The sequence below is a fragment of the Spermophilus citellus genome (assembly GCF_964194105.1).
Source record: "Spermophilus citellus genome assembly, chromosome: 15".
Taxonomy (NCBI): domain Eukaryota; kingdom Metazoa; phylum Chordata; class Mammalia; order Rodentia; family Sciuridae; genus Spermophilus; species Spermophilus citellus.
The window spans coordinates 92,787,237-92,800,734 of NC_138195.1; the positions used below are offsets into that span (position 1 = coordinate 92,787,237).

Here is a 13,498-nt window from a genome sequence, read left to right on the forward strand (position 1 = left end):
TTTAAACAAATAAGCAGATTTTGTGAAGCAAAATTCAAGTATGAGATACCTGGACTCTAACCACCATGAACACATGGAAAAAAGATTTTTTTAAAAGGACAAGTGACCAATATAGGACTTTTTCTTGAGAAGGAGGGTGTAGCACATCACCAACGGAATGACCTAGTAGCTCCGAGGTTGTTGAGTGTCACTAAGGTTTGCCGTGGGTAGGGTGTTCCTGATGGGGTCCCTGCACAGAGCAGCTGACAGGAGGTCGGCACTCTATCTAGCCTGCCCTGCTTCTCTTTCTCTCTAGAGCTCAGAAGTAGAGAGAAAGCAAAGTTTATTTGCAAATCTGATTGTAATATTTTCAACATTCCATAGCCTCCTTCTCATGTCCCTCATATGCTATAGTTTACTGCATTTCATTTTATGCCCAAGGCTAGATTATTAAGGATTGAATTGGAATTTTCCATTGTGACTGCAACATGAACTTCAGCCCTCATTTTGACATGCTGTTAGGATTTTTTTTTTTTTTTAAATAAGTTTCTTCATCACTCTACTGGGTGAAATCCTGTAACTGATGTGCGTATACACAGTGCAACAATGGATGTCTCTCTGGTCTTTTCTTCTCAGACTTCCTAACATCAGGATGTGGTAAAGAAGCAAGTCTATGGACATACAATAGACCCAATTACCAGTATTGTACTCCATAAAAGCAATATTTACAAGTAATGACTTTGGAAAGAGTTCTTTCCAAATCCCTGGGAATATGGCATTAGCCATGAGGTTTACAGAGTAATTTAGAGATATAATTCCTTCTTGTCCCTAATATCTGCTTTTCTATATTTGAGCTCAGTTCCATCGGTACCAGTTAGAGTTGGGAATATGTACTCAGCATAAAGCCAGTTTAGAATGTTTCTTTTACTTAGATACTGGATTGTAACTTGATGGATTGTAACCTCACTCATGGTTTTTACTTAGATACTGGATTGTAACCTCACTCATGGTTTGAAAAAGTGTGAGGTGCCTATTGACTCAAATTCATACTGAATGTCTTCATGTGTTAGAGTAGAGGGGTCTCTGGAAGAGACTGTCTCAGGACCCAGAGATGAAGTTAGGCTGTTTCTTACTCTGAGAGGCAAGGTTCTTGGTTCCTGGAGATACCTTAGTATCTTTCGGATCAAAAATGGACACATTTTAAGTCATGGTCCAAAGGTTCAAAGTACCCCTTGTATGGCCTGTTGCTTAGCACAGATGTCCAAATGACTTGTTTCTGTGAAGTCTCTCAGGACCCCTACCACTGGTTCCAAATCTGTATTCTGTCCTTAAAACATAAAATAGATTTTTTAAAAATAAATGAATTAAAAGTTGTGAAGTTTCACTACATTTATGTTAAGATTAGATCAAGGTTAGATTTAGATCAAGACTTCTCTGAATGTTTGTATGGGAACTTCATGGAAATGCACATGTTGCCATGTAATGTCAATCATATTAAATTGTGCTTTAAAATATTGAAGTCCACTCCATAATGTTATGAAATATTAAAATTAAATATGTCAGGAGACTAGAAAGGGTCTGCTTCATAAATTATGTCAGCTAATTTCTGGTTGGGGAATGTAGGTCTTGGTGGAATTATGGTGGGTGTTTCAAGTAGCAAAGCTCATTTCCTGTGGGGAGTCCTTCTGACCTCCCATTCCCAGGACTACTGAGCGTTGCCCAAATGACATGGCGAGTGCATCCTTGATGTGCCCTGGTGTCTGGGGGTTGGCCCGTGGTCTGAGAATAAAGATCCCTGGTGGGCAGGTCACTTCCCTTCTGTGTGGATGCCTGTCCACAGAACTGCTGCCTTGTGATGTGGCTGTGACCACCTCTGTGTCGTCATTCTCTGAGAAGCACTCTGGCCCCGACATAAGTAATCTGCTTCTCATACAGGAGAGTTCAGTCGTCTCTCCAAATGCAAGAACTATGGGTTGGAGCAAACAAGAGAATACAAATGTCTAGTTACGAGAATGAGTGTGTCCAGCCGCGCTCCTCTGCGGCTGACTCTGATTTCTGAGCTTCATTTTTATTTGCTGCTTGTTTCCATGTGTAGGAGTCTTCCTTGAAGAGGGATGCCTTTCATGTACAAGTCTTTCATTTATTTACTTATTATTTATTTTAAATTTCTTCCTACAGAGAGAGGAACAAAAGACAGAAAAATCCCTGTTCTGCTGTGGGGGGAAACAATCATGGCAAAACAGAGGAACCCCCCCCCCCCAAAGTCAACCAAGTAATGGAGTCTCCAGCTTTCTATAGGGCTTTTGAAAGCTCCTTGAGCAAATACGGAGCTTTCCAGCTTTTGCCTTGTATCCTATTTCTTGACCAGTAGTTCTGTTTTTCAACAGGATAATGAAACTGATTGATGTAAAAGCTCAGTCTTAATCACAATAATGAAACAGAAAGTCGTGGCAACTGTAATAAGTTTAAAGGCATATTCTGCTTTTCAAGGGCATCCTGTTTTTTAGTAGAGCTCTTCCATTAGCTAAAGAAATTAAACTGAATCATTCCATCTTTTTTAAGGAAATGATGAATTTAGTCAAGAAGAAAACAAAACTCTGTAGCTAACCTAATTTATGCAAAATCATGCAATTAGTGATGGCTGTGCTAGAATTTTTTTCCCCAAAATGTGCCTCTGATAAAACCCATCGTGAGGAGCAGTGCCATCTAATGTAAGTAGTAAACATGGAGAGTAAATTATTAATATCTGGTGAAGCATGCAGATGGCAGGACTTCCATTTCTTCTTTTGAGTGGCTCGTGTGTGTCTGCTCATCGTTCTTGCAAAAAAAAATGCAAAGATAAATATGAACTTTGAAAAGTAACATTCAACAGGATATGAATGTAATAAATAGCACAATGTGAAAAGTGAAACCTCACTTTACGCCTCTGCAGAGTGAAATGGTGGTTACTTTCTGCTCAATCTGAGTGTAAGCTAAATAAGGTCAGACTATTTTCATATGTGCACTACTGACCAAGGATGGCCATGTCTTGTGATTTGAGTGGTATTTTTTAATCAAGTCCCCTGTGTTGTAACCTTGACAGTCCTGCCACTGGGATATGGAAAGGTAATCCCCCAGCAAGTCCTTGTCCAGGGGAAAACCTCTAAGCCGCTGACCTCGACCCTCTGCTGGCCTGAGCTGAGATCTGAAGTGATCACTTGGTCCCTGGCCAAGGCAGGGCTAGCCCAAAGTTCCTTCCCACTCTTGCCAGTTTCACCTCAGGATGCTTGGGAAGAATTTCAGTGCCCAGGCAGACAAGGTCAAATTGAACTGCTTTACTGCTGCTTCTGGCTCAGCCCCCCCAGGCCAGACCTGCAGCCCGAGAGGGAAATGGGCTGAGTCCTGTTCTGAGGATGAGCAAAAGGCACCCGTTTTCTCGCTTATTTACTCCAGGAGTGCCCCTCCTCCCCCACTCTTGGCCTCCCTTGATCACTGACTCAATCTCCCTGTGGCATATTTTGGGTAGTAGAATGTTGAGGTCACAGGAGAGGTTTTTTTTTATTATTATTATTATCAGAGCAGTGGAGACACCAGCCAGGAACCCTGGGCATGAACCAGCAAGATGCAGACTCTTGCTCTTGACTTTGGGCTCCAGGCATGGCCCGGGCCTCTGGCTGGCCCGCGGGCTGCCTCCTCCCTCCTGCTCAGCGCCAGCTCACCCGCTTGCTAGCTAGCTCGCTCAACCTGCAGCGTTGGTTGGGTTCCCACGCCTGTGCTGGTCAGACTCTGGATGTCAGGCATCCAAAAGCCCCGCGGGCGCAGACCCCAGCCCTGCAGCTCCGGGAAGGTGCCAACCCAAGCGAGCCAGCGAGCAGAGGAGACGGGCATTTCACGTGGGTATCTGCCTTTGCTCCTGCTCGCGCCTCCTCAGTGGCCGGCGCCAGGGCCCCTTGGCTCCCACTTATCCCCCCGAAGTTAATCAGCAGTACTTGCTAGTTCGCTTTACTTTGGAAAATACTTAAAAGCCTCCAAACGTTACGGGGAAACGGGCGCCCCCGGGTCCCCCCAGTTGTGCCTGGCTGGGGCTGTCGGGCGCTCACGAGGCTGTGGCGTTTGTCTAGAACCGACATCACAGACACGCAGCCCCGCTCCTCCCTGGCGGTCGCCAAAGTTGCCAGACGCCCCCCAGTCATGCCAGCTGCAGTTGCATAACCTCGCCCCCTGCCCCCGCCCGCGCCCGACGCCTGCTCTGCTCCCGGCTGAATCGGCATATCTTGGCCCAGGCGAAGCCGGTTTGGGGGCGAGAAGATGCGCCCGAGCGGGGTCTGCGCCTGTCCCAGCGGCGCTTTGCCCGTGGCCAAGTGCAGCGGGCGCCGGGTGCAGGAGGAGGGCACGCGGGGTTCCGCTTACCTTCCGCTGCTTACAGATAAGTCGAGGTCGGTGCAGCGCCTGGATCGGGCATGTCTCGCCGCGGACCCTGGCAAGCCTGGCGCGACACGGAGCACTCCGGGCAGGGCATCCGCGGCAAGGCTCGCCGGGCTCGCGCGGAGGAAGGCTCGGCTCCCGGGACCTGGCCGGCTGCGCGCCTGCCGCCCGCCCCCTCCACTGCCGCCGGCCCGGCCGGCCCGGCCGGCCCCCGCGCCGCAGCTCGCGTCCCCCCGGCCCCGCTCAGCGACGCGCGCGGGGAGGCAGCGGCTCGGCCGGCTCCGGGGACGCCCGCGCGCTCGCTCGCTCGCGGCGCGGCGGAGCCAGCCACAGCCACCCGGCTCCGTGCTCCTCCGATGTCCTCATTTACTGCAATTGTCTTCGGCGAGATCTCGAGCCGGGGCCGGGAGGCGGGGGCGGAGAGGGGGAGGGAGCAGGAGGGAAGTCCTTGCAGCCGCTCCCCGGTCCCAGCTACTCCGCTGAGCCCGGCGGCCAGAGGAGAGGGCGCCCTGAGCCACGCGCCAGCCGCCTGTGCGCTCGGCTGGCACCGAGGCGGGCGGAGCCCGGGCCCGCGGGGCGGGGGCGGGGGCGAGGGCGGCGCGGGGCCGGGCAGGGCTGCGTGCGTGGGGTGGGCGATCGCGAGCGAGTGGAGGAGCCCCCTCCCGCCGACGCCCGAGCCCGAGCCCGAGCTTCAGGAGGAGGAGGTTGGAGGAGCCGCCGGCGGCTGCCGCCTGCGCGCGGGGCTCCACCGTGGCGAGTACTCGGGGTTTTTGGGCTGCAGGCGGCGCTGCGCGGCCCAGGAACTTGTTGAGTCTACCCCGGAGACGTCTCTGGAGCAGCTGGCGGTTAGGGGACTCCATATCTTCTCTCATGAGTGGTCTCCGGGGACCCTGCGCATTGGCTTCAGGCTATGCCAGAGGGCGCAGCCCAACTGGGCTTTGAAAGCCAGAGGCACAGATTTGGGCAGGGGCTAGGCAACTGGCCTCTCTCACCTTCTCACTATGCTTTGTGGATACTGGGGGTCAGAGTCACGTTTCTGTGCTGGGTCAACCTGGGGTTCCCTCCGAATGTAGATAGGAAGGCAGAACAGCTGCCTAGTAGCCTGAGGTCACAGTGGAAGTGCTGGCCGGGTCTGTTACATGCTGACATTTAGGAAAAGTCCAAAACAGGCACCTAATTACAACCCCTCCACACACACACACACACACATGCCCCACACATACACACCTGCAGACGCCACTGGGCACATGCTGCATCTGGGGCGAGTTCTCTTGGTAAGAGGAGATCTATCTAGTAGGATTCACAATGAATCACACTCCCCTCCCCCAAATGCCTCCCCCTCCAAACCACCAGAGTATTGGATCCTTTGAGCTCAGAACAGCAGGCCCTAGGTCCTCCCTGATACCTGGAAGGTCTTGCTGCCTGATCTAAGCCTCCAGCGGCTGCAAATTTCCTTACCCCCTAAGTTTTCTCCCAGATCATACTTGAAATTAGCCACATTTATTAGTCTGAATATTTCGGAGGAAAGAACAGAGTAATGGTGAACTGGAGAGCAGTGAGACTTTGGAGAGTGAATTGGAAAGACAAGTGGGAATTCTTCACACGCTGCACCTCCCACCTCCCAAACACTCAGTGTGGTCACACTTGTGCAGGACTTATAGATCCTGTGCCTGGGGCCAGGCCATCATTGCATTCTTGTCATTAAACTGCCTTTAGCCTACACCTGGCTTTATATAATGTCTGTTCTTCTTTGAGGGCTTTATGTGAAATGTTTTATTTCTATGTGGATGTTTGGGGTGACATTACAGAAGAAGACTATTCTAAAATGTCCTCCTTTCCCATCTTACTCTCAGCAGTTTTGGGGTTACAACTTCATGATCCAGATCTTCCCAGGAAGGGAGTCCCCAATCTGTGGTTCCAAACTCTGCCCACCACATTCTTTTTGATTCCCTTCTGACCTCAGATTCCCCCAAGTCTGATGTCAGCCCTACCAGGGAGGCTGTTGGAGGGATGTGCCTGGTAAGGTATGAACAGCCCGAAAATCTATAGCTACCTCTGTTGTCAGGAAGGGAGCCACAAGCCAGTGATTTGATGTTGGGATCCTTTAACACCAGGTGGCAGGGGTTCCCCATGGGAAAGTGCTGTTTCAGCTGTGCACTCCAGGGATTCCCAGAGGGGTCTGAGGAGCTTTTGTAAACCTTGTTTTATTGTAAATCTACACAATGGAAATCTGCCTTTTACCTCTTAAACATGCCATTGTCAATAAAGCTTTCAGGAAACATGGAAATGGTTCTGGTGGTAATGGAAAGCTAAAGTTTTTAGGACCACGAGTGACAACAGATAAACATAAATGCAGGCAGAGGAGGGCAGTGCTCATTGAAAGTGCTCCATGAGCTGGTGAGGAAACCTTTGTAAGAAATATGCTATTTGAGATCCCTGTGATATACACCTCTAGGAGGAAAATGAAATGCTGTGATTGGCAGGTTAAAAAATCCTCTTCTATGAAGATGAGAGTATAATTGTGCTTCAGAGCCTCACCAAGACTGCTTTGAGTTGTTCAGTTGCCTCATAGACTTCAATTGCTTTTCCAAGTCTGTTAAAAACATTGGGATCCTTCCTTTTGTTGAAGTCAGAAACCATTTCCCTAATGTATTTCTCAAGTGCCAGTCTTCAGCATCACAAGTTAAGATATTAATGAAAGCTTGTCTTGCAGACCCTTGGCCAGGGACGGATGTTCTGTGTGGGTGAGCTGGGTGTGCCCATCTTCCAAGCATACGTGTTGGGGCTACTAATCAATTTAGTATAAGTTGGTTTCTTATATTCTGCTTCAGAATTTTGCTACAAAAGATAGCCTTGCAAGGGGGAAATGAGCTGATTTCCACGTGGGATTTCTTGAAGGCAGAGGCACCTAGAGAAGGAAAATGAAGGAAGTGCAAGACAGCTAACTGGCCACTCTTTCACGTTTCTCTTCTTTTGCCTTTTTCTTGGAAATGTGTGCATGTGTAATACTGAGCATCGGGGGAAATTCCAAACCTCCTGAGTACTAGGTTTTGAAGTCTCTATTTCCACATTAAAAATAAATAAATAACCAAGAATATACAAGTCAAAGTGTTGAGGAATGTTCATAACAGCTTTTTATATTAGTTTTTCAAACTTATATTGGGGAATAGACTAAATATGTATCAAGAGTAGAATGGGTAGAAATTACTTGGTTTATTCATGCTGTGCAGTAGAAGCTAGCGGCAGTAAACACAAAGTCACAAGCTATGGAGGCATGTGGCAGCAAGACGAAATCCACAAACATGCCGAACAGAGGAGTGAGCCACAAGGATGTGCATGACTGGAGTCACTTCACTGGAGTCCCAGAAGGGCCAGAGTTCGGGGCATGCTGACTTATAGGCCAGGGAACCTTCATGTTGCTGGATTGTTCTGCATCTTGAAGGAGGTGGTTGCCCAGTTGTATACATAGATGCCAGCTCATGACGGTGTCCTCTTGTCTCAATGACTCCATCTTGTCTGAGCATAGTCAGTGTGTTGTGTGATGTCTACATGACTTCCTACTAATCCATCCCTTTAAAGGAATCATCAGTGAGCTTAACTGGTGTCTGCTGAAGCCACTTTCTCTCCAGAACCCCAGAATGAGGGAAAGGAGAGGTGTCCACAGAGCCGTTGCTGCTGTGACAAGAGTTCTTGTTTAACTGCACAGCAGAACATCCTTCCTGGGGAGGCTGCTACTGAGCCCCTGCCCTCCTGACCACGCCCCCCAGGCTGCCATGTGGCGTTCTCAAGACGTGGCTTTGCCACCTCGCACTTTCGTGTTCTTAAGTGACGCTAGACGGTGGGCAGGTGGCACCATCTGTTCAGAAGCTGTGGCCGTGTGTCTGCCTCACACACTCCCGTACAGGGGAGGTCACTCACATCCATGTGCATCTCAGGTGATATCAAGGACACCTAGAAGCTTCACTGTGTCCTAGATAAAGATGGTGCTCTCGGAGAGTCTCTGTCCAAGCCTCATCTTTGCGTGGGAGACCTGTGAGAAGCCCTGGAATCTCGCCCCTGTCATGCTGGGCTCAAGCCTCCACTGTTCATTTTCTGTACTGATTTTCCATTCAAGAGTGTCCCTTGGTGTGAAACCCCTGCCTGTGGCTCTTCCAGTGTCCTGCCAGCCAAGTCTCTTTTCCTTCCAGAGGGTCATGCAGCTGTGAGTGCTGGCCCACCCTCCTGGGGAGATGCTCGGCTCCTTACCATAGTCTTCTGTTCCCTCCATGACCAGAGACTAGAGCCCGCTTTTTGGTCCCAAACAGAGTTTGTTTGGGATAAACCAAGTACTGTGAAGACTGCTTGAAATCCCTGGTTTTCTGTACTGCGCCATTGTGAATATGATTTTCTGTAGGAAACGGGACGTTTTCATTTTTAAAGGGAACAGAAGTGTCTCTAGCTTTTCTTTCCTATGTCATACAGCAGCAGTGGTGGTCTATGAGGAAGGGCGAGTGCAGGACATGAGCTGCTGCCCCTCGGGTGCAGGCTCTGATTCCCCAAAGGCAGATTCCCCTCCTTCCCTTGGGTCGCCTCACCATGGAAATGACCATGCAGACCTTATCTCGTTGACCTTGATTTGGTCAGTCTGGGTGACGGTGTCTGTAGGGTTTTCTTATTATCCAAGTCTAATCTAGGACCAGGCTTTTTCCAGCAGAGGTGGATGGCTAATGGGCTTTTCCTAATCCCTGCTGGTAACACGGTTCATCTCCGCGGCTGCTGAAACCAGCTTCGCACAGAGCAGCTCATATGCCCAGGCGAACAGTGATACCTTGGACCAGAGCTGGGTCAAGAGGGGATAAAAATTGCTTTCAGATTTCAGTGTCTGGCCTGCTAATCCACTTTGCTTGTGTGAAGACTGTTCCCTGCTGTCCCCTCTCTGGTTAGTCCCAGCACTTAGGAGGCCCCAGGTCAACTAGGGCTGCTGCAGGGAGGCCCTGGGCCTTCTCACACGTGCCCTGTGTTATCTGGGAAGGGAAGTTCCTTCTTTGCCCACTCCCATCTTTCACTTCACCCGTAAGGAGGAGGGCTATGGAGGACAGGAAGAAAATGGAAACCTCTAGGTTCTACTCTTTCTTCTCCCGCCCTGCTTGACAGGGAGACTTTCATGAGTGTGCACTTCAGCTGTGTGCCTCAGCCCTTTAGGCCCCAGTGCAATGTGCCTTATCATCTTCTGTCCTTGCAAGACAATTGTGAAGTAGGTACTGGAAAACTCTAACAGATGTAGATCAGAAAAGGTAAGCAATTCCTCCAAGGTCACATAGCTAGAAAGTACTAGAGACTAGATTCACATGCAGTTATGCACATTGCAGAACTGACCTGTTCAGGTTTATTTATTTATTTTTTAATCTGACCTTGAGATCACTCAAGAGCATATGTTGCTGCTTGTGCTAAATAGTGTTTAGTCATGGTGGTCCTAATTGAGGAGTAGCACTAGCTACTGGAATCCCCTTCTGGTCCTTACCCAGGCCCTCAGCAACACCAGGGACCTGTGCCCAAAGGCACCTTCTAGGCTCTGATGAGACCAGCTTGGTGCCCTCCGGGGGCAGATTTCAACCTGTGCTGCTGCGTTGTGCTTATTCCCACTTTCCTGGAGCAGAGGACACCCCCAGGCTGGGGAAGAGCAGCTCTGACTGGGTTCTCTTTTGCCTTTGTTAGCTGTGCTTCGTCCCTCATCATGTCAGTTGCACTTTGAGTAAAAACAGGCACTGAAACAGCAAGAAAGTGTCATCGCTTTGCAGCTGGACAGCACCGTGTGCCTCTCCATGTGACATCAATGGCAGCAGCAGCCAGTGGCTTCACTGAACAGTGGCTACTGAAATGATCCACCACATATATACCACACTTACACAGATGACCTCTTGAGCCTTTCCTGGTGCCAGTGTGATAGCTCCGTCTTATCCTGGCCCTTTAATTATCCTGACAACCCTTGATTCTGAACTCGATTCACCAGGACAGAACAGGTGCTTTTAGTGACTCGCATGCGTGTGTGTGTGTGTGTGTGTGTGTGTGTAAGATGATGAACACGCTGGGCACATCATTCTAGTTATCTACTCTTGGCATTTTTATACACTCAGTACAATAAATTATTTTGCTAGTTTCAGTCTAAGAGCTGATTTCCTGACTTTAGATGCTGTATTGACTTAGGAGTGTGGGTCCTGCCTGGTATAGGAAGCTGCTGAGCTTTGAAAAGTCAGCCCATTGTCCTCAAATGCCAAGTTCCAAATGGGAAGACCACAGTATTAAAAAAAATCTCTAGTTATCCTGAGTGACCTCTGAGGTCAAGCACAGACTTGCAGCGCCATTTCTTTCATACACATTTCTGTTTTTCACATTGTTGAACCCTTGGGCAATTAAATAAACAGGTCGTTGCTGTCATTCTGCTGCACTGTGGGCTGCAGATCTCTCTGTCTCCAATTTGCCTAATTTGTGTTTTGGCATCTGCTGGAGCCATGTTGTACTCCAACTGCACGTGGTTCAGAAGCTGTTTCTGGGTGCTCATCTGTTGGTTCTGGGGCACCTGTAACTAATGGTAAAGTCATAATCAAAAACATATCAACATGTTTCATACATAATTTTAATTTCTTCCTGGATTCAAAGGAAAGCAAAGAAGTATGTTTTTAAATATTATTTGTATTCTTTTTTTCATTTAAAAAAGCCTGTATCCACAGCTTGCAATGCATGCATAGGACCGTGGGTGAACCAGAAGCCCTGCCTCTCAGCCATCATAGCTCCCTGGTATGATCCCTTCTTGTCTGGAGGGATACCCCTTAGGCCTTCCAGGTCTGGGGATAGGGAAGGGTCTTCAGGATTCCTGGACATTCATTTCATTCAAGTCATAGAAGTGAATTATACAAAGCGAATTACACGAAGTGAATTTCTTCATTTGTGTTCGTTGGTTGACTGTTTCAGTGGATCAAACGAAGAAACTTGAAATTCAATGTGTATTTAAAAAACTAAATTTGTGATGAATATTTGGGAATTGAGTCATAAAAAAGAAGAACTATCATTATCAGAGAAATCTGTTACTCTGTTATATAGTATAAAGATTGAACACAGGGATGCTCTACCACTGAGCCATAATTTTTTGAGAAGGCATCTCATTAAGTCACCACAGCTGACCTCAAACTTTCAGCCCTCCCACCTTAGCCTCCTGAGTAGTTTGGATCACAGGTGTGCACCCCTGTGCCCAGTTCAAAGGGAATCTTAATTCCTTCTGTGCGTCTTTCCAGCATGAACCCCAAACAGTTTTTTTTTTTTTTTCAGAAATTGTTGAATATTGAAGAGAATCCCTAGGGTTGAGCATTTAAGAAATAAATGTGTGTTCAAAGACTGTGACTGATGTTGTCCTTCCTGGATGCTTACAGCCCTGGTTCTGCTTGTCGTCACTGCACATGATTCATCTTCTTGGGGCTCGTCTTGAGTTCAGAACTCTCTGCCCACTCGAATGTGGAGCCTCTTGTTCTGCTTGATCTGCATGAGCAAATGTAAAGTTACCCTTTTATTAGGATGTCTTGGGCTGTGCATGTTATGCCCCGGAGTTCTAGAAGACACAATTCATTGATTTTATTTTTGTTCACTGAATCCAAGTATCAAAATGAAGAAATTGATTTAAATGTTAACCCCCCACCCCTCCATTCCCCGTGGAGTAAATTTTGTCACATGAAGTTGCTGATGATACTTCTAAGTCCCTTAAAATAAGACTTGTGATTCATTCACACCATGAAAATAGTGGAGAACCAACATCTTCACCTGCAGATTCAGAGGTTATTGGCTCTTTCCTTTTTGGTCTCTGGGTGTTAATGAATATTTTCGCTTCTGGAGCTTTCTCTGCCGCTGACTCCAGTGTGGATGAAGGCTGGAACCTGCAGTTTTTTGAGAAATGCTTCCCTTTGTACTTGGGCAGATGTTGAGCTCCTTGGGCAATTTTTGCTTTTTTTTTTTTTTTTGATGTAAGTATGTACTTTGATAGTGTTTAAAGTACATTTTAAAATATTGCTGAAATGAAATCACCTTCAGTTTTGGTGCATATGACAAGTGTTGAAACGCAGATGATGTTTGCCATGAAATTTAAATGAGCTCTATTAAAGCAGAAATAATGTCACATACCATGTAAAAAGCAAAGATCTCCCTTAGACTTCCCTGTTCCGACTTCCGGACAAGCATGCATAATCATTTGAAATGCAGACTAGAATCCGTAGTTTGAAAGTGTTGTCCTTCCTCAGGTATAGCCCACTTCTAACAAGCTCATATGTGACACAATGCACGAAAGTTTAGAGGTGAAAAGGTCAGATCATGAGCTGTAACCTTATCAGTTGATTAATCTACTTCTGTGGATTAACAGGGCCCTAACTGTAGGAAGGTAGGGGATGGCTAGAGGAGGAAGGTCCCTGGGGTGTGCCTTTGGGGTATATATTGTCCCCAGTGAGTAGAGCTCTCTCTGCTTCCTGGTGGCCATGTCCTGAGCTGCTGTCCTCCACCAGGCCCTTCTCTCAGGCCCAGAGCTGTGGAGTTGGCCTTCTATGGACTGGGACCTCTGGAACTGAGTGCCAAATAAACTTCTCTTTCTCTAAAATTGTTACTGTCAGGTCTTCCGGTCATGGTGGCGAAAAAGCTGACTTAAACACAGACTAAAGTTCCCTGATCCCCTGTTTGCAGTGTAAGTTGTTTGGCACAATTTTGGTACCATATTGGACCCCGACTTGAAGAATGAATTGAAGCCTTTGATTCATCATTAGAGAACCCAGTATTTTTTTCCCTTATGCTTCTCATGACACTGGATTCTAGGTGAAGCTGCCTCATTTGGGATTTGGGAAGAATTAGAACAATATATTCTATCAAGGACTGTTTCTGGTGAGAGAAATGGTTCTGGATACATTATCTGTTAGACATTCATCTAATGAATAACAGTTCCCCGTCTCAAGATTCTCATTCTTGGGCTGCGGGGTGGATATGCACACACATTAAAAAAAAAACAAAAACAAAAAAACAGCAAAATCAAACAATGGCAATATAAACAACCTGGTAGCAAAATCGTTGTCTTTGTGAACCAGGAGAATTTTGTTTTGCAATTATGGAA

General features: G+C 47.5%; 2 protein-coding genes across 5 annotated transcripts in view; one reads left to right on the forward strand and one right to left on the reverse strand.

The window, feature by feature from the left end:
- INSYN2A (inhibitory synaptic factor 2A) overlaps window positions 1-5,107 on the reverse strand; it is a 56,083-nt gene extending 50,976 nt beyond the window's left edge. The window contains exon 1 of the mRNA XM_081267096.1: window positions 4,369-5,107. The gene's annotated coding sequence lies outside the window, so the exon portion shown is untranslated. The remainder of the gene's footprint in view (window positions 1-4,368) is intronic.
- DOCK1 (dedicator of cytokinesis 1) overlaps window positions 1-13,498 on the forward strand; it is a 458,484-nt gene that overhangs the window by 243,633 nt on the left and 201,353 nt on the right. The window lies entirely within an intron of this gene.